Source organism: Cricetulus griseus, chromosome 2 (genome assembly GCF_003668045.3).
Source record: "Cricetulus griseus strain 17A/GY chromosome 2, alternate assembly CriGri-PICRH-1.0, whole genome shotgun sequence".
NCBI classification, from domain to species: Eukaryota; Metazoa; Chordata; class Mammalia; order Rodentia; family Cricetidae; genus Cricetulus; species Cricetulus griseus.
In genome coordinates this window covers 266411934-266433311 of record NC_048595.1, presented here as the reverse complement: position 1 = coordinate 266433311, position 21378 = coordinate 266411934, and the positions used below count along the sequence as shown (strand labels likewise).

Here is a 21378-nt window from a genome sequence, read left to right as displayed (position 1 = left end):
AGCATAAAATGCATCATAAATCCTATCTTTGTATTGTTTCTTGGCCATACCTTCATTCACTATTACTTCTCCCTTCCTATCTTGGCCTAGACAAGTATTATAAACAAAACCAGTGCTTGAAATTGCTTGAGTGAGGCTCTGTTCTGGAACTAAGCTATGACACATCCTCATACCACACAAGCTAAGCATTTCTTAACCATAGTAAATAAGGAACATTGCATAATTCTTACTGAGGAGTAAGGGTTTTGCAAGAGAAGACTGATCATCACATGAAGAAATGAAAATAGCCTTTCTTCTCATTTGCAATGCTTATTAAGGTATGTGGATGATAGATCATTGGATTATTTATTCATATTTGTCTTATTCTGTAAATGGACATAGGGCAGATGAGTTAAATCCAGATAACACATCAGCAGTGAGCTATGTGGTATGGTTTCCCTACCCAGAAATGTGGAATGCAATATCATACACTACCTTGAGAGCATAGGAGAGGGAGCATGAGTGTTGATGCAGCTTGATGCAGACGCTGCTTAACTGGCTGCTGTGGCTGACTTCTCTGTGGGCTACCCTACCCCATTCACTATAGCACTTAGTATCCAGACCACTCCCTGTGGAAGTAGACTGATTCTTCTGTTTATGCAGCTTCTGAGCTCACCTTTAAAATACCATTACTTGTCTTCATATACATGAATTTACAAAGACTACAGATTCTCCATTGCCTTAATTATAGAATTCTAGATTCAAGCCCCTATTATCAGACATCAGGCAGGTTTCCATTTATAAAAATTAAAAGTAACTTAAGTATGGTGGCAGGAAGATGAAAAGTTCAAAGTCATCTTCTGCTACTTAGTGGATTTGATCCTGGGCTACATGAGACATTGTCACAAAGCAAATAAAAATCTTGTAGTCCTGTTACTACCATGCCTAGCCAAAAAATCTTGTCCAAATGTAAAAGGACCAAGAAGAACTTGATTTAGTCCAGGAACTGTTACAATAAATCTTTCCGCCAAAAGCCGCCGAGCCCCACCGCCACATGTGCACTTTACGCCAGCCACCCGCCCGGGTTAGGGCCCAAATTAATACACAGAGAGAGTTGTATTAGGTTCAAAAGCTGCTTGGCCAATGACTAGGATTTCTAGTCTTCTAGCTCAGTCTTAATTATCACAAATCTATATATTTTATAAGACTTATATTATTGGACACCTTCCATTGGTGTCCTCCCTTGCCAGTGGATCACATTGCGCCATTGGAGGAAGAGCAGAGGGGAAAGGGGGAACACTTCCTGTTTCTCCTTGCTTAAATGAGTCTCCTTGCTTTGTCACTTCCTGCCTGGATCACCACTTCTCTACTACATTTCCCAGAATCCTCTTTGACTCCTAGTCCTGCCTAACTTGCTGCCTCATTGGCCAAACAGTATTTTATTTATCATCCAGTTAGACAAACACATACACAGAAGCACTTCCCCCATTGAGGAACAAACAGGAAAAAAGTAGTGGTGAGTAGTGTTGCTTGAGGAAGATCAGAAGGAGAAAGCTCACACAACACCATTTAGTTTCTAAATGAAGTGTGAGGCTGACAAAAAAAGGAACACAGGAGCAAGTCTGATGAGGTGATCGATATGCTTGTTAACAAAGGATGTCAGCTAAGGAGGACTGTGAAGGGGAGAAGAATGCCTGAAACTGCATGATGGGGGATGCACCAAGCTGTAGATATTTTCAGAATCTTAAAAAGAATTGTTTGAGACAAGATCTTATATGTGAACAAGACCTTGAACTTGTAGTCCTCTTGCCTCAGGCATCTCCCATCATGTTTGGCTCAGAACATTCCCTCTGTTCTCTTTTGTTCAGTCAAAGAACACAACCTATCTTAGGCCTTCTTGATCACAAGAATGGTTTATATTGGAATCTTACTTACATTTTATACTAAAACACAGTGGAGCTTGCCATCCCAGGATCTGGAAGATGGAAGCAGTAAGATCAAGACTTCAAAATTGTCTCAGGTCGAATAACAAAACACTGTCTCAAAAAACTAAAGAAGACAAAACCCAAACAAACAGCAACAACAACAAAAGCAAGCAATAGTGGCACAAAGTTTATGGGGGTAACCAATTGCTTTGGATTAGATTTCCTGTTCCACAGAAAAGAATTCACACCAGGTACTATCAATCTGGACAGAGGGCCATGGCTTGGGAGGTCACAGGCCCTAGGGACCTCCCAAACCTATTACTGTGTTTTTGCTGAATGAAATTTTGTCAAACAGCCTTCTAAATATTTGTACCTGTACTGGCGGATTAGTGCTTTCCTCAGCCTTGGCCAGAGAAGCTTCATTACTACTAAATACTGTAGAGACTCATAACTTGCCAACATTCTGAGAATACATACTCAGTTTTCAGGGGATATCTATATCAAACCTCCTCCTTCCCAAAGTTCAAAGACCATCTATGAAGAGGGGTAGAAAGGGGGATGAGGATGAGTGTTCTGACATGCAGTCTTTGAGACATGACATGTTTGTTGCACCCATGAACTCACTGTAACTATGATTGCCTGTACAAGATAAAATCAACAACATCAGTCAATATCCCAACAGGCAGCACTAATTGGATTCAGTGGGTTACCAACAACAAAAAGGTGAGAACATGAATTGGGGAGGGGAATGTGTTGGGGATGCCTATGGTATTGAGAGGGAAGAGTTGGGGGCTACTGGAGAAAGTAGCAGTGGGGAGCTGGGGTACATCTGATCAAGATGCATTGATTACACCTATGAAATTCTCAAAATGTAAATAAAATAAATCCTATTAAAACAAACAAGATACTACCACAAACATCAACAAAATCAGTGAAAATTTATTAGTACATACCAGAATGCCATGACAGTCAGAAGAATGGGCCTTGCAAGTGAAAAATACTGACCAAGAACTCAACAGCCTACTTGTGAAACTCTCTCCCACTGATAGTTCCTGGGAGATTAACACAGCTCATACTCTAAGACCATCCTCTTCCTGGGAGTGCATGTGACCCCTCTGACTAATGACTTTGGCTTGAAGACTTCGGAATATCCTACAGCACCATCCTTGTCTGTATTGACTTCTGTCTGCTTGCTTTTCTCATCCATACTGATGGTTGGCTTTCCCAGCACCTTTGGTGTTCCTCCTGTTTACTATCACAGCAATGCCTTCTAATACTGTATTGTCAAATTTAATTCCATTTAGATGACACTTCCCAGAGAACCCAAACTAAGACAGATGATAAAAGATTCCTTATGAAAGTGACTCTAGTCCAGATTTCTTTCTAAATTGCCTCTCTCTTTAGATGTTATAGGATTCCACATGAGTAATCCTGTTCTCCCTTTCTTTTTTTTTTTTTTTGGTTTTTCGAGACAGGGTTTCTCTGTGGCTTTGGAGCCTATCCTGGAACTAGCTCTTGTAGACCAGGCTGGTCTCGAACTCACAGAGATCCGCCTGCCTCTGCCTCCCGAGTGCTGGGATTAAAGGCGTGTGCAACCAACGCTTGACTCTGTTCTCCCTTTCAATAAAACTTCTTGCTAGAGGAGTAGCAAGTGCTGAGCCTTCTAAACCACCTGGGCAGCCCTATAGCAAATTTCTCAGTGAGGATTGCTCTGAATCAAGTTAGCCCTTCTATTGCTGGATGAGCTTCAAGGTTATCTTCATTGAATTTCCCAAGGATTCAGCATTTTGGCTATTCAGAGTCTGTATAATCTCTCAGTCTAGAAACAAAAAGATCACTGATCTTTGCTTCCATCCTCCTTTATGTAGTTTCATGTTACTTGTGCATAGATTGATATTCATCAGCAGATTCCAGGGTCCCTTGTTGCATATTTCTTGTGACATTTAAAATTCTGTGCATCGTCTTAAAAAAGTTCTCAATCCATAACATTCAGACATTTCAGCCTCCTCAAAAAAATTATATCCAATCTCAGGGCCAAGCTGTGGCCACATGCCTTTAACTCCCAACATAAGGGAGGCAAAGTCAGACAAATCTCTGAGTTCAAGACCAGCCTGATCTACAGAATAAGTTCTAGCATAGCCAGGGATACACGGAGAAACCATGTCTCAAAATACAAACAAACAAACAAAAAGTCCAATATCTGCCTTGTCAGATAAGAAAGTTCATTTTACTCTCTTTAGAATCATTTAGGTCTAGATACATTCCAGAAACTGCCTCTAGGCAGAAGGCAACAACAGTTGTTGCATGACCAACCACATACAATGTTTGTGTTCTTTTTATCATGAATCATACGACTGTGCTGCCCATTGCTCTCATAAATTAAAGGTTTTTCCTTCATTTATTTTTCTCTAGTTGTTAATTGTTTATAATTAAGGATTAACTCTGCCAGGAGCCAGTCCTGACTATGAACAGGTTCCAGAGAGGAGGCAAGGAGTAGTCAAAGGAAAACTGAACCAGGCATGATGATTGAGAGAATCTCAAAGCCTGACTGATTAGAAGCCATAGTTCAGTAAACAGGGATAGATTCATGTTGTTCCAAACATAGATCATATCTTTTGGGGGGTTTTTTGTTTGTTTTTTTTGTGTTTTTTTTTTTTTTTGGTTTTCGAGACAGGGTTTCTCTGTGTAGCTTTGGAGCCTATCCTGGCACTCGCTCTGGAGGCACTCGCTCTGGAGAACAGGCTGGCCTCTGCCTCCCGAGTGCTGGAATTAAAGGCATGCACCAATGCCCAGATTATCTTTTTGTTTTTAGACACATGTTTCACTTCCTCTTATATATCTTTTACTCATCATTGATAAGTCGTAATGAAACAGTTATCTTTTGCAATCATTTTTACTCATCAACCCATAACCCAACTTTGAGGTAGTTCTGTGGTTTCAAGAATACTAGACAGAAAATCTCTAAGCCAGATTGCCATGTCCTGAGCAGTGCATGATTAAGTCTTAATGGTCAAAGTGCCTAAGAAAAATCTTCAGGACAAAGCTATTGCACTTATTTTTCATATTTTAGCATAATACAATGTTTGCATCTTGTATCTTTATAGGATAAATTTATATGTCTAATCCTGGCACTCTTTTGTTTCTTGGTTATATGACATCACAGTGGCCTTGCATGAGCTAACTTTTCTAAGAGAGGGAGGTCTGACACCTCATTCTTTTATCATCTTTCCACACCATTCTTTGCCCATTAATGTAAGTTCTTGTGCAGGGCAGGGGTAACTTCAGCCAATCTAACTTTGTTGCTGTATATGCCATATAATCTAATCGCCTAAATGTGTAATTACAAGAGGCTTGTAATGTGATCTGTGGCCAGTTCCTCTAGCCCAACAAATCTTGTTGACTTTTTAAAGTTCACTTTGTTTTGATTATCTTGTTCCTGAGTAAGTGCAGGGGTGGATATTTTAAGACTATCTCAAAGCCTCATAAAAAAGATCTCTGGCTTCTTTATGTGTGTCATAACATCCCAGGCATAAGGAAGACCTTCACAGATAAAGATAATTGCCTAAAAGCAGAAGGTGGGATAGTGTGCTCAGGACATTCCTGGGGAAGCTTAGAAGCAGCACTTCTGGAAGAAAGTATAAATGATTCATAAGATATTTCCCATTAATCCAATATCCCCAAGTTTTACAAATATTAAAAGCCCACCCTCACCCAAGTATGCAACAGATGGAGATCAAAACAAAAAGGGACACATCAGCAATCACTTGGCTCAGCTTTATTGAATCTTTGCCAAGCAGCTATGCTGCTTTGTGATGTTCCCATCAGATATGGCTGTGCCACAAACCTCATCCAACTGATTTCCTTGCTTGTTCTCGTCTTATAACTGAAAGACCCCGCCCCTTGGCTCGTTCTCTCTCTCGGTGACACTCCCGTATGCACGCGCACCCATACGCCTGGCGGCTGGCTCCCTCCCAAGCAGGTTCACCCAGGCGGGGCGACCCAGGCCCACCCGCCTGGCGCCGCGCCCCGGGGCTGGGGGACAGACGAGCACCAGGTGGGCCGGCACGAGGGCGAGCACCAGGTGGGCCGGCACGAGAACGAACACCAAGTGAGCCGGCCTGGAGCCCTGCCCCTGAGCCCCGCCCGATGAGAAACACTCCGTCCCAAGGTCTCCGCCCCCAAGGTCAGCCATCTGGACGCGGAGGGGGGGAATTGAGTCTGTTGTACCAGACACCAGACCTTGAGAATATGCTGATCTGGAATGGCTCTGTGTCTCATTTGAACCATCCAATGGAAATGATTCTGTATTTCGCCTCATTTGAAAGACTCTATGTTTCACCTCATTTGAATAACTCTGTACTTTGCCTTATTTGAATAACCCTGTATAGCGCCTCATATACATTGACCAATGGGAATAGCTCTGTACAATGCCTCATTAGAATTATCCAATAGAATCCCTGCTCCTAGCTTGCGCCTTTTTCCTATATAAGGACCCCTTTCCCTTGGCTCGGGGCGCTTAGCCACACAGAAGCTAAGTCGCCCCGGGTACCCGCGTCTCCAATAAAGCCTCTTGTTTTGCATCCAAGTTCGTGGCCTCGCTGATTCCTGGGTGCGGGTCTCCTTCTACGAAAGTACCTCTTCGGGGGTCTTTCATAACTACTATACATTTATGAATTAAACAAACAAATCAAAACATTTGGGGGAGAAGCATGTGACCAAAGATAGAAGACCAGAGATATGGAATTCTAAGTTTGGAAATCTTGAGATAGAAGGCTTGCTGGACCCTGTATCTGAAAATCCCAGTCTGGAAGGGGAGACTCTAACATCAAAGAAATGTGTCATGACTGTGAACTTGGGTCCTCTAGAGTCCTTGTTTTCCTAGTCACCTCATTCCTAATTCTTCATAACTGAGAATGAGCGAAGGTCTGGGCCTTGCAGAATCTATCACCTGATATATTTCCTTACAGCAACAGATTCTTAGAAACAGATTCTCAGGCAAACCCACAAACTGAAAAGTATTTATGATTGTGTTTTAAGGCCATTCATTGAAAATAGATTTCTTGCACTCTATTGTGTATTAAATGGACACTTGTGGACTGATGAGTGGGGTGGATAGACTGTCCACATTTCAAAAAATGCATCGAGATAAAAAGTGTATCTGAATCTGACAGAGGGCTGATCTCTAAAACATACAAAGAACTCAAGAAGCAAGTCTTCAAAACACCAAACATTCCAATTAAAAAGTGGGATACAGAACTAAATAGACAATTCTCAATAGAGGAATCCAAAATGGCTGAAAGGCACATAACAAAGTGTTCAACATCCTTAGGCATCAGGGAAATGCAAATCAAAACAACTCTGAGATACCGTCTTACTCCTGTTAGAATGGCAAAAATCAAACACTCCAATAATAGTTTATGCTGGGATGTGGAGAAAGGGGAACACTCTTTCACTGCTGGTGGGAGCACCAACTTGTACAGCCACTTTGGTAATCAGTATTGCAACTCCTCTGGAAAATGGGAATGAGTCTACCACAAGATCCAGCAATTCCACTCTTGGGCATCTACCCAAAAGATGCACATTCATACAACAAGGGCATCTGTTCAATGATGTTTATAGCAGCACTATTTGTAATAGCCAGAACCTGGAAGCAACCTAGATGCTCCTCAACTGAAGAATGGATAGAGACAATGTGGTATATTTACACAATGGAGTACTCCTCAGCAGAAAAAAACAAAGGAATCTTAAAATTTGCAGGAAAATGGATGGAACTAGAAGAAACCATTCTGAGCTAGATAACCCAATACAAAAAGACAAACATGGTATGTATTCACTAACATGTGTATTTTAGACATAGAGTAAAGGAATACCAGCCTACAATCAACACTGCCAGAGAAGCTAGTAAACAAGGAGGACCCTAAGAGAGACATACATGGTCCCCTAGAGAAGGGGAAAGGGGCAAGATCTCCTGAGAAAACTGGGAGCAAGGGAAGTAGGGGAGGGAGCTAGGAGAATGAGAAGGTGAGAAGAGGAGGGATGCAGAGGACATGATGGAGCAGAAAGGTTGAGTCAGGGGAAGAATAGAAGATAACAAGAATGGGAATACCATAATGGAGGGAGACATTTTATGTTTATAGAGAAATCAGGCACTAGGGAAAGGTCTGGAGATCTACAAAGATGACACCAGCTAACAATCTAGGCAACAGAGGAGAGGCTAGCTTAAATGCCCTCTCCAGATAATGAGATTGACGACTGTCTTATATGCCATCATATAGCCCTCATCAAGCAGTTGGTGAGAGTAGAAGAAGATACCCACAACTAATCACTGAACTGAACTGGAATCCAGATGCAGAGAAGGATAAGTGATGGGCAAAGGGGTCCAGACCAGGCTGGTGACACCCACAGAAACAGCTAACCTAAACAACGGGGAGCTCTTGGTCCCCAGATTGATAGCAAGGATACCAGCATGGGACTGATCCACACCCCATGAACGTGGGTTTCAGAGAGGGGACCTTGGAAATCTACAGGACCTCCTGTAGTTGTTCAGTCCTTATCACTAGCATAGGTGTGGACTTTGTGAGCCCATTCCACATAGAGGGATACTCCCTGAGCCAAGACACACGGGGGTGGGCCTAGGCACTATCCCAAAGGATACAATAGACTCTGATGACCCCCTATGGAAGGCCTCACCCTCCCTGGGGAGCAGAAAGGTTATGTGATGGGTAGGGGTTAGTTGGGGGGGTGGTAAGGGAGGAGGGGTGGGAGTGGGAACTGGGATTGTCATGTAAAACAATCTTGTTTCTAATTCAAATAAGAAAATAAAGAAAAAAATGTATCTGATTCCACCTGTTTCTGTGACACAATAAAGGCTTTTTGCTTGTTTGGGTTTTGTTTTCTTTTCTTTTTTCTAGACAGGGTTTTCTCTGTGTAGCTTTGAGGCTGCCTTGGAACTTGCTGTGTAGACCAGGCTGGCGTCGAACTCACAGAGATCCGCCTGCCTCTGCCTCCCCAGTTCTGGGATTAAAGGCGTGCACCACCACTAACGAGCCAATAAATGTTTCTTATCAAAGGATTGACTTATGATACTGGTAGCTGATTTGCAACTTGGAGACCTTATTCTCACATTTTAAGAGAACAAATCTTAACCCTTCCATAACTGTCAGTTTTCTATTGTCTGATGCTTCATGACAAACCACCTCAAAGTTCAGTGAGCACCATACTTTTAATAGATGAGTGTTATAAAGTGTTTGTGGCATTCAGATTAACTTAAAGATTCCATGTTCTGCCTACTCAAATGATTTTTTAAAGACTTATAATTCATCTAAACTAGGCAAACACTTGCAACTAATTTGAGGCAAGTTTTCATTTTCTTATTTAGCAGCTTGAAGGTAATTGAATTTTTATTCGATGATTCACGAGTTTTCCATCACCTCTCACTTAATATATATCTCAGAGGTGAAAATAAAGATAAAACTTGTGTTAGTTGATTGTAATCTTATGCTATGTCATTAATCTAAAAATATTTATAAACAATAAAATAACATCAAAAATGTATTCCTAATTAGCATCATTTAGTTAGCTCCTGTGTCAGACAGTTCTGGCCTGGGACAGCTGCAACTTATCTCTAATGCTGTCTTTCACATACCTGGACCGGTGTGTGACTTATCTGGATACTGACTGGGTTCAAATGGCCCCACTCACACTATAATGGTTGGCTGTCTGTTGGCTAAGGATGATAATGGTGAATTCCCCGTACACCTCTTATCACCCAATGGCAACTCTAGACACATAGAAAGAATCCAAAAGCAAGTCAGGTGTAATAGACCATGCCTGTAATCTCACTCAGTACACAGGAAGCTGAAGTAGGAGTATTGCTATGAGTTTGAGGCCAAGCTGGTCTATGTAGTGAGTTCCAAGCCAGCCTGAACTATAGGGTGACACTATCTCAAAACAGAAGAACAGAGGAAAGATTCCCCGTGAAGCATCCTTCATGTGGTGTGCAAGGATGTTTTGAGTTCTGCTTACATTATGTTTGCTAGTAAGGAAGCCTCATAGCCCAATATAAGGACTAAGAAAAAAATTTTTTTCATGTGTGAGATGAGTAGAGAATTGTGGGCATTTCTACAATCTGTCATGTTGTCAGTTTAATTCAGATAAAATGCAATACGAGATTAAGTAAAGAAAAATAATCGGTGTTGGTTGAAGGGAGCTGGCCTCAGAAATAAGTCAGCCCATTAGGCAGTGGGAAGGGTTCTACCCTGACACCTTCTCACCTCTGTTGTCTATCTGTCTTCTCACCTCTGTTGTCTATCTGTCTTCTCATCTCTGTTTATCTGTCTTCTCACCTCTGTCTGTCTGTCTGTCTTCTCACCTCTGTCTGTCTGTCTTCTCAGCCCTGTTGTCTATCTGTCTTCTCACCTCGGTTGTCTGTCTGGCTTCTCACCTCTGTCTGTCTGTCTTCTCACCTCTGTTGTCTGTCTGTCTTCTCACTTCTGTTGTCTATCTGGCTTCTGGTGTATGTAGGATCTTCCTCACATAAAAGTCATTTATGTGGCCAAGAGTTACGTCTTTGATTCTCTTCTAGTCTTATCCTATACATTTTCTTTGGATAATCTCATAGAGTCCCATGACCACTACTTAAATCTACTTACAATGTCCATTTCTACATGTTGTTCTGACTCATGACCTCAATGAATTCCTAAATTAAATCTACTTATGGATCCTCCAGGCTTTATTATGTACAAAACCAAGCTTGCTTTTATATGCAAAGACACGAATCTTTCTCCACTATTTCTGTTTTGGGCTAAAACTGTCTATCTACCTAAGCTAGAAGGCTCAGCTAACATACAGTAACCCTTCATTGTTTCTCCTTTCTCACTACAAGTACTGTCATTCCATCTCCCACAATTATGTTCCATTAAGGGGACTCTTTATGTGTACATATGTAGGGGTGTGCGCACCATGTCATTTGCGTGCCTGAATGTGTGTGTGTGTGTGTGTGTGTGTGTGTGTGTGTGTGTGTGTGTGTGTTAAGTCAAAGGACAGCTTTGAGGATTCATTTTATTCATTCTGCAGTGAGTTCTAGGGATCCAACTCAGGTCACCAGGCTTGTAAGGCAAGTTATTTTACTTGCTGAGCAATCTTGCCAGCATTGTTTCTTTTTGAAAAGCAGTGTGTGTGTGTGTGTGTGTGTGTGTGTGTGTGTGTGTGTGTGTATTCATTCAATTTGTGTGTGTTTATACATATGTATAAGAGTGTGCATATGGAGGCCAGAGGTTGATACTTGGTTTTTTTTCTTTTCTTTTTTTGCAGATTTTTATTTGAATTATTAACAAGATTGTTTTACATGACAATCAAAGTTCCTTTCTCCCTCCTGTCCTCCCCTACCACCCTACTAACTAAAACCCTACCTGTCACATATCCTTTCTGCTCCCCACGGAAGGTGAGGCCTTCCATAGGGGGTCATCAGAGTCTATCATATCCTTTGGGATAGGGCCTAGGCCCACCCCTGTGTGGCTCAGGGAGTATTCCTCTGTGTGGAATGGGCTCCCAAAGTCCATAACTATGCTAGGGATAAGGACTGAACAGGAGGTCCCATAGATTTCTGAGATTTCCTCACTGAAACCCACGTTCATAGGGTGTGGATCAGTCCCATGCTGGTATCCCAGCTATCAGTCTGGGAACCAAGAGCTCCCTGTTGTTCAGGTCAGCTGTTTCTGTGGGTTTCACCAGCCTGGTCTGGACCCCTTTGCCCATCACTCATCCTTCTCTGCATCTGGATTCCAGTTCAGTTCAGTAATTAGTTGTGGGTGTCTGCTTCTACTTCCACCAGCTGCTGGATGAAGTCTATAGGATGTCATATAAGACAGTCATCAATCTCATTATCAGGAGAGGGCATTTTAAGCTAGCCTCTCCTCTGTTGCCTAGATTGTTAGCTGTTGTCATCTTTGTAGATCTCCAGACCTTTCCCTAGTGCCTGATTTCTTAGTAAACCTAAAATGTCTCCCTCTATTATGGTATCTCCATTCTTGTTATCTTCTATTCTTCCGCTTACTCAACCTTTCTGTTTCCTCATGTCCTCTGAATCCCTCCTCTTCTTCTCTCCATCTCATTCTCCTACCTTCCTCCCCTGATATTTGTTGTTATGCAACAAGGCCCCAGACCTAGTAGCCCGCCTCACCAGACCTTAGCACAATAAACTCCATAATATAAATACCATTCAGGCTGTGAAACTCAGCATGTAGACAATACCACATGCCAAAACTAAAATAAAGACCTAATCCATCAAAATCCATACTTATGGGAAAGTTTCTAAATGTACTAACCTTGTTTTGCAGCTTCTATAGTTCTACTTCTGGTTAACTGTTCTTGTTAACTGAAGTATGTCAACCCGGGATGTGCTTTTTTGTGCTTAAAGATCATCCTAAAAAAAGGTTCTGGGTTACACTGGCATCTCAATGTCCCAGTGTAGTCTCAGGTCAGCTAATAAAGACTTTCTATTGGCTAACACCCATGTCTGAATGGTCTTCTCTGAGGAATACTTCACATTTTTGGAGGCCCCAGCAAGATTCCAGAGACCATACCTCAAGATACCTAGGGTTTCAGAAAGCCTTGGAGCTAGGAAGAGTGTGGCAGTTAGGGGAATCCTAGGGGTGCACAACCTGAGATGTTCCAGGTCCCCAGGACTCCTTTTGATTAATCACTGCCTAATTCTTCAGAGGAGTCTGACATATTTGCCTCAAAAGGAAACAGATTAGAAAGTCACCTGGTTTATTACCTCTGTAGGTAATTCTGGTCCAGGAGCCTTCTGTTTGTTCACATAGAAGAGGTCAGACATGTCTGCTGTTGCAGTATATAGGATCCATATGAAACATCACTGGTTCTCTTTGTTCAGGTGCATGAATGTGTGGTGGCCACCCCTGGTTGTCTTTACTGTGTTTCTCTGTGTGCATGTGTGTCTCTGCATGTCCTCTATGTGTTTATGTCAGTTTTATTTCCCTGTATTGACAAGTGACTTTCCCTGGCTTTAGACCTGTGCCCCCTCCTATTGAGAACCTAAATCCTTTTGGCTCTGTCAGGTCACCCAGAGAAAACCTCCACCTGTCCCACTCCAGGAGCAGGAGCCCTTGCTTGTTTTGTTGCTGGACTCCTGCTCAAGGTCAGTGTTGGCCCCTGTGTGGAGGTAGGAAGAGGATGGGCTTCTCATCCAGGGGCCCAGACATCTGTATGGAATGTTCGCAGGAGGGGAAAATCATTGCCCCAAGTGAGCACTCCCTCTGCTCCTTTCCTTGCTGTGCTAAGCAGCCCCAGGAAAGGGGAAAATTTCTCACCTGGGGGTGAGCCCAAAAGAAAAAAAATAGAGTTCTGCTCCTTTCTCTTTCATAATTTATGTCTCCTTATTAGCCAAGGGTCCATAACACAGCCTTGTATGATAAATAAAGGGGTGGCTGGGCTGGGCATGAAGATAATGCATTGTGGACAGACTGAAGATTCCTTCGAGTCTAACTCTGACAAAGGAGACTTTAAACAACTTTCTCTAAATGATTTTTTTAAAGGATTAAAGATAGCTGGTAAAAAAATATCCTTTGTCACCCAGTTGGCCCCAGATATTAGGAAAAAAAGGTATACAAATTTAAAAAGTTAAAGATACTAGTAGGCCTTAGTTGCTGGAGCTAACTTAAAGAGTGTTTAGCAATAGATAATTGATTGGGACAAGACTTTTTGCAAAAAATGAAAGCAACTGCCACCTTCTCTAAAGATGAGATATAGTTAGATTTACAGATAAAAAACAAAATTTTGGTGTCTCTCCCTCCGTCAGAAAAAAGCCAGCCCTCAGGACTGGCCAAACACCAAGCTCCTATAATTGTTCAAACTAACCAGTTCAGCTATCTCTGATCAGATTAAACAATACCCAATGACCCTGAAAATAAAAGAGAAAATTGTAGTCCATAATTCCTGCTTTGAAGAAGCAGGAAGGCATCCTGTTGCCTGCCAGTCACCCTGGAGTCTGCCTCTCCTGCCTATGAAGAAACCTGGGACCTCTGATTTTCATGAACCTGATTCTTCCAGAGAAACAGGTGTACACTGTCTTGGACCTGAAAGATGCATTCTTCAGCCTCTCATTGGCAGAGGTGAGTCAACCCACCTTTGTTTTTAAATGGACAGACTGAGTGGGAGGTTACAGTGGGTGCAATACCTGGATCATGTGACCCCAGGATTTAAAGACACTGGATGCAGACTTCTTGCCCATCTGTCAGAGTTCTCCTGTGAGAACAGATCATGAAAGTCTCACTGAGGAGCTGCTTCAAGAGGCACAGACTGTGGGCTACAAAATGTCAGCTAAGAAAGCCCAATTTTATAGAAGCATACCTATCTTTGCTATCAGCCAAAGGGAGGCCAAGAGAGCCTGTCTCAGAGAAGGATTGCTTCCTTCCTGCAGATCCCAACTCCAAAGTGGAAGAGACAGGTTCGTGGATCCCTGGGTATTGCTGGACATTACTCCCTCTGGATACCAAGTTTGTGAAAATAGTGAAACATTTATACACCAGCACAAAGTGGGCCACTAAGCCAGTACTCCTGGCTGAGACTGAAGATAGGGCATCTGAGGCTTCAGAAACAACTCTGTTCATGAAACAAAAGGCAAAGGGCATTTTAACCCAAACTTTGAGGCTACAGAAGATGTCCTCTACCATACATACAAATGACTGGACCCTGCAGCCACAGGATGGCCCAACTATCTAAGAGCTATGGCTGCTACTGCTAGTTTAATGAAATAAAGCAGACACGTTAACTCTAGGTCAAGATCTTATACTCACAACACCCCATGACACACTGAGAAACACTGGAACTCTGGTGGTCTAATGACTGTGGGGCCCAGTACCAGGCCCTACTCCTAGACCACCCTCGAGTCCAGTTTGAGAAATCCACCACTAATAATTTAGCTACCCTCTTGCCTGAAGAAGCAGGTATTCATCCATGGCTGTCAGATGATGAAAGATGAAACCAGGCATGTGGGAAATGCAGTAGTTAGATTAACCAAAATATTTTGGACCACAATCCCAGTACCTCTGCCTGAGAGAAGAACTTATTGATATGACCCAGACTCTCAGATGAATAAAGAAAAGTACATTTCCCTAACACAGATTGGCAATCTGTGTGCTTTTAATACTCAGCATGACCATGGTGCCATCTACAGAGAAAGGGCTTCTCATCTCTGGAAAAATGATATTAAAATGTCTTCACCCTCCTAGAGGCTACTTGGCTTCCCATAAAAATTACTCTTCTCTACTGCTGAGCTTCTGACCTGGATGCCAGACAAATGGCCCTGATAACATACCAGGACATGACCCAGTACTGCCTAAGACTCTATTGTAAAAGAAGAAATGGAAAGCTCACACTCAAACCCACAAGCTGATGGAAGACACCAGAGGGAAAGATCATTCTCCCAGAAAAAAACTGGCAGGACTCTCAGTAACTCTCCTTCATCTGGTATCCACAAAATTTTCTGTGTGGTTCAGAACAAGGTATGTTATGCCTAGACAGGACAGCCTAGTGCAGCATGTCTCAGCCAGATTCCAGGCTTGTGCTCAAATGAATGCAAAGCAGAGAGCCCTTATCAAGGAAGGGACCCTAATGAAAGAACAGCACCCTGGTAAATGCCACCCAGACCCAGCCTTCTGGGGGAGGATAAAAGTACTTGCTAGTGTTTATAGATACATTTTCAGGTAGATATGTTCCCCACCCAGACTGAAACTGCTCAAATAGTAACTTAAAAATCTTTACCAGGAATAAGTGAGACTTTGGGCAGAAAGACCTCTGGGAAGAAGAAAGGTGGAGATGCCAGTGAGATATGATACAAGTTGGATATACAATACAGAAGAGAGGTAACCAAGCCAAGTGGCAGAATGTAGATTAATAGAATCTACGTTCATTTGCACTATAAGAGCTGGTTGGAGAAAAGTCAAAGACAATGCCAAGTTTTCATAATTAATAATAAGTCTCTGTGTCTTTATTTGTAAACCAGTGGCCCAAGAAAATCTGGCAGGAAAACTTACTACAACTCACTGATTCAGGCAGCAAAGCCAAAGGATTTTCCCGTCCTTGCCTTCCCAAGTGTTTGGTCTGGCCCAGCCTTTAAATGCAAGCACTTCACTGACTGAGTGACCAGTCCCCATTTCCTTTTCTTTATGGGCCCCATCATCTGACTTCTTCCAGAAAACTCTAAGCTTTAATGGTTTCACCATAGAGTTTTTCCCAACTCTAAGCCACCCAGAAACCCCCTTTCTGTAAAACCCAAGTTTGTTCATGTCCCTTCTCTGCATAAAATATAACCATGTCCCTGTGTTAGTCACCTTTCTGCTAGTAATCAACTTATAAAGAGAGGGGATGCATTTTGATTCATAGTTTATGTTAAGTCAGCCCCTGCTCTTAGGCCTGTAGTCAGTCAACCCAACATGGCAAAGGTGATGGCAGAGGAAGACCACTCACAGTCACAATACAGAAAGAAAGAAAGAAAGAAAGAGAGAGAGAGAGAGAGAGAGAGAGAGAGGAAGAAGAAGGAAGGAAGGAAGGAAGGAAGGAAGGAAGGAAGGAAGGAAGGAAGGAAGGAAGAGAAGGGTGTATGCAATGCAGAGGTTCTTGTCCAATTTCTATAAATCTATGTATTTCCATGTGGTGTTGGCTTACTGGAGAATGCCCAGACCTGTTACTCCTTTGTGGTCTACATGGCATCCCTTCACAGCATCTCTCTGCCTCTCTCCCCAGAATTCTCCTCATCTCCTAGCCCTGCCTATCTTCCTGCCTCTACTAGCTTTTGGCCAAATAGTGTTTTATTCATCAGTCAATAGGAGAAACATATATACAGAAGGATATCCCCCATCAGAAGGATATAATTATCTCCTTCCAGGACATACCTCCAATGACCTGGAGACCTCCTAATGCCTCTTTAAAGAACCCACCAGTTTCATATCACACCATAATGGGGCCTGAGCCTTTACTATATGCACCTTTGATGAATACTTAAAATCTAGACTATAGTTGTATTGCCTCCAGAGCCAAGGCCAAACTCTAGAAGGCTGATTCACCAGGTGCTGCCCCACCATCTCTGCCCAATTTTACACATCTATCTTCTGCCTCTTTCTCACCTCTTGCCCTCTCTTCAGCTTCCCTAGCAACACATGCCCTTTTGCAATCCTTACCTTTGACCCATCTTGTTTATTCTTCCTAGACTATACACCCTCTCTTTTCTCTCTGGAAATTCTTATTCATTATTCATCAGGACAACTCACAAACTGGTCACCTCCCTGTTAGTGACTTCCCTGAGCCACCATGATACACTTAGTCACTTCTGAAGTCTTTTTCCTTTTTGCCCTTTGCTCTAGAAGTGGCCATTGTTCACACTGAGCACATGGCATCTTTGAATACCTTCTCTGTTGACCAATTCCTTAACCACAGGAATTCCATTTCTCTGAGGTGTATCCTAGAAAGCCAAAAATCTCCCTTGTAGTTACCAAACAACTAAAGGACCCAGACTCTTCTAATCAGATGGCCCTGCACAGAACTTCCCCAATCCCTCAGAATGAGTTATGTGTTCCAGGGGAGTGAGGCAGGAGACTGATCATCTAGTGAAGTCTATGTAGACAGGCCTTGGGTTCTTGGTGTGGCCAGTAATAGACTTGTGGTAAGTAGTGTCTGGTGCTGAGAGACAATGAGATCATTTGCCAGAGCATCTTGCCAGGGCAGTTGATAATGTTTGAGTCCCTAGCTCTCCCAGATAGTTTACAAACCACCTAATGACCCTGGATGAATGAACTCCTCAAACAAATCTGAATGAATCTGCATTTGCATCAACTGAAAAGTAATGTCTGAAATACCCTGGTTAGAATCTGTGTCAATTTTACTCCTTGTGATCTGTTTCCTGTCTTGATGCACTACATTAACCCCAGCTATTGTGTATTCTATGTGGTGTGCTTCCAATTTCCTTTGTCTTGTCTTTTTTTCCTTTTGGGACAGGGGCTTCTTAGGAGCTGTGCAGCCCAGGTTCAGACCAGTATATGAATGCTTGTCCAACAGGTCTCCGGTGAGTCAAAAGCCCACTGGGACAGTGCCACACGGCAAGGACCAGTGGACTTGGGGCAGTACAGAATCCTTCTGGGACCATGTAGCCTGCATGCACTCTTCTCTCTCCTGATATCGATGATTCTCTTGGAGATTTTTAGTTTCACTTTGTCAGTCACACATGGAACAGATGTGTTCATTCCTGGAAACCTCCTTTTTTCTCGAATATTTCCCGTAAAATCCTTTGGGAGTTGATGCTTCTCAGCTTTCTTGTCTGGGGGTGCCACTTATTATACTCCAGACCCCAGGAGCTGTTCTGATTCAGTGCTGACCAGATCACCCCTGCTCTGCAAACAAATTTTGAACTAGATTATTGTCCTTGAAAATGTGTGCCTATGTTCATCACTTTTTAGTTTTGTAAATACCTGGCTCGATATTTGGCCAAGCTAGCAAAATAATAAGTGTTGTTTTTGGTTTAAAGATGATTTGATGTAAAAGTTGGGAACAACACATTTGACATATTTATTTTTGCCAGAAGTTAATGGTGGAGGATGGGGAAAACTTGCTTGTTATGGAAAACTTGCTTATTTTGATGTATAAATGTCTGAAGTTATTCGGGGCTGGACACTTGTATGAAATTCTTCTGGTGGTTGGACAATTTATTTCTTTACTTCCCCATCTCAGCATCTGAACACAAGCTGCAGAAGGACTATAGCAGTTTCTATCTCCTGGGATTCTTCCTATGTCAGTTTCCTGAGTGTGTAGATTATAAGCATGCATTATGCCTGGCTTTTTTAAACCTTTTAAAGATAGTTTAATTTTAGTCTGGACAGGCCTCAAATATGTGTGGAAAATCATTTGCTTCAGCTTCCCAAGTGCTGGGATGTAAATGTCTGCCCCCATGCCAACTTGGTTTGGCATTTTCAGGGAGAGTTGTGTTGATGTATTGTTTATACTTTAGGCTGGTCAGGTCCTCAGTGTGGTCTAGGCTGACTGAGACTTGTAGCAAACTTCCTGGCCTAGTCACTCCAGTGCTAAGATTACAAAATGCACACCATCCTACCTGGCTCAATTAATTTTTTTACAAGGTTACCCTGTGTAGTGCAAGCTAGCCTGAAATTGATCATCCCCCTGTTTCAACCTCCTAGGGGCTAGAGTGATACTTCTGTGTCATAATGCCTGGTTTAATTTGAATTTCTTGAACTGCTTATAATGTGAGTATATGTTAAATGCCTACTCTGAGTCATTCCCTCTTCTAGTCACTAAGCACATAACAGTTGTGGTAACCTTGTGACTTTTGTCTATGTGATGTGTACAGTCTACAAGATCTGTGTCTGAATATTTTAGATGTCCAACTAACTGGGTCATCGGCATCAATTGGTTTGAATAAAAATGTCCATTAGTGCCTTGAAAATATAAAGACAAATGAGAAATGCCCTTCATTTCTCTTAGGCTAATAAGAGACAAATCTCTTAAGCTATCTACTTCACTGCAATGGGAAAGTGGGATAAAAGAAATGTGATTGGGATTCAAAAGTGGTACAAAGCAAGGGGGGGGGACTTGGTTGGAAAAGTCAAGAATGAAGAACTAAATTACTACAATAGGAAAAAACAAAAGAACTGATTTACTGCTGGCACAAATATGAGTAACACATACGATTGCCTCTCTTCCAGGAGGGAATACATGAGCAAGGGAGGTCAGGATTGTGATGGAGAAATCTACAGAGACAGCTGAACCAAGCTTGTGGAAACTCGTGAGCTCTGGACCAACAGCTATAGAGACTCCAGGGGACCGACCTAGGCCTCCATATGTGGGAGACAGTTGTGAAGCTTGGACTATTTGAGGGGCCCAGGCAGTAGGATCATGATATACACCTGGTACCTGAGCTAGCTTGTTGGAGCCCATTCTCTATGGTGGGATGCCACATTCTACCTTAATGCATGGGAGAGGGACTTGGCCCTACCCCAACCTATTGTGCCAGACTTTGTTGACTCCTCATGGGAGTCCTTACCCATGAGGAGGAGTGGACTGAGCATGGGGTGGGTGGAAGGTGAAGGAAGGTGGAAGGAGTAAAATGAAATTTAAAAGAGTAAATAGTAAAAAAGAAAAAAAGATTGCCTCTCTTCATGCCCCTCATTTCTTCTATTTTTCCATTTCTCTCTTCCCTTATCCAACTACTTTTTTACTATTAGCTTTGCTCTTTAAGGAGCTTATGGGACAGCTTTTTAAAAATCTTCATTGACAGTTCCCTATCTTTGTTCTTAATATCTTAAGCTGGGGACTTTTCACAAGCCCCATATGCCTTGAAACATCTAATGATTCCTTATCCTTTGACGTACATTATCTACATTTCTCTCTGTGCCCTCCTAGCCAGGACCTGGCTCAAAAATATTTTTTCTCCTTCTTTCTGTCCATCTTTCTTTCTTTGGGGGCATGGATAGGAGCTCTGTCTGTTCTGGAGCTTGCTATGTAGACCAGGCTGTCCTCAAACTAGGAGATTCAACTGCTTCTACCTGATCAGTGCTGGCATTAAAAGTGAGTGCTACTATACCCAGAATGCTTGCTTCCTTCAGACAGTGTCTTATTTAATAGTCCAGACAGGCCTGGAACATACCATGTAGTCCAGGCTAGCTCAACTCCAGAAGTTGTACTGCTTTGGTCTTTTGAGTGTTTGAATTACAGTGTGAGCTAAAATGCCTGGCTTAGAATATCAAATTTTGATGAAGATCTTTAAAAACTGGAATTTTCAAACCCTGTTGAAGAATCTTAAAAATTCGACAAAACCAAATTTTACATTTTACCAGTAGAATTCACCAATGCTGAGCCTCCTGTGTGCTATTACTCAGAGCTTGGGCCACTGAGTGTGTGAGAGTGTGTGTGAGTGAATGTGTGTCTGTGTGTGAGTGAGTGTGTGTCTGTGTGAGTGTGTGTGAGTGTATATGTGTCTGTGTGTCTGTGTGTGAGTGTGTGTATGTGTGTGAGTGTGTGTCTGTGTGTGAGTGTGTATATGTGTGTGGGTGTGTATCTGTGTGTGGGTGTGTATCTGTGTGTATGTATATGTATGTGTGTGTGTGAGTGTATATATGTGTGTGGGTGTGTATCTGTGTGTATGTGTATGTATGTGTGTATGTGAGTGTGTGTATGTGTGTGTTTGTATGTATGTGAGTGTGTGTATGTGTGTATATCTGTGTGTGAGTGTGTTATCTGTGTGTGAGTGTGTATCTGTGTGTGAGTGTGTGTATGTGTGTGTGTGAGTGTGTGTCTGTATGTGTGTGAGTGTGTCTGTGTGTCTGTGTCTGTGTGTGTGTGTGTGTGTCTCCAATGGAAGTGAATGCTTATCATTGAATGTTCGAAAATTACATGAGCTTTATTTTATAGCTCCAATATGAAAACACTCCAAATATCCATCCACTGTTGA

The 21378-nt window shown here is 42.4% G+C and overlaps 1 long non-coding RNA gene across 2 annotated transcripts; it reads left to right on the top strand.

Moving 5' to 3' along the window:
• Nucleotides 1-17440: 17440 nt before the first annotated feature.
• On the top strand, nt 17441-20857 carry LOC113834275. Of its 2 annotated transcripts, none has more exons than XR_004768027.1 (3): nt 17441-17583; nt 17916-17982; nt 19109-20857. It is a non-coding gene; the product is annotated as an uncharacterized LOC113834275 (long non-coding RNA). The 2 variants fall into 2 exon arrangements; XR_003482672.2 differs by having other exon boundaries at nt 19634-19689.
• The last annotated feature ends 521 nt before the right edge of the window (nt 20858-21378 follow it).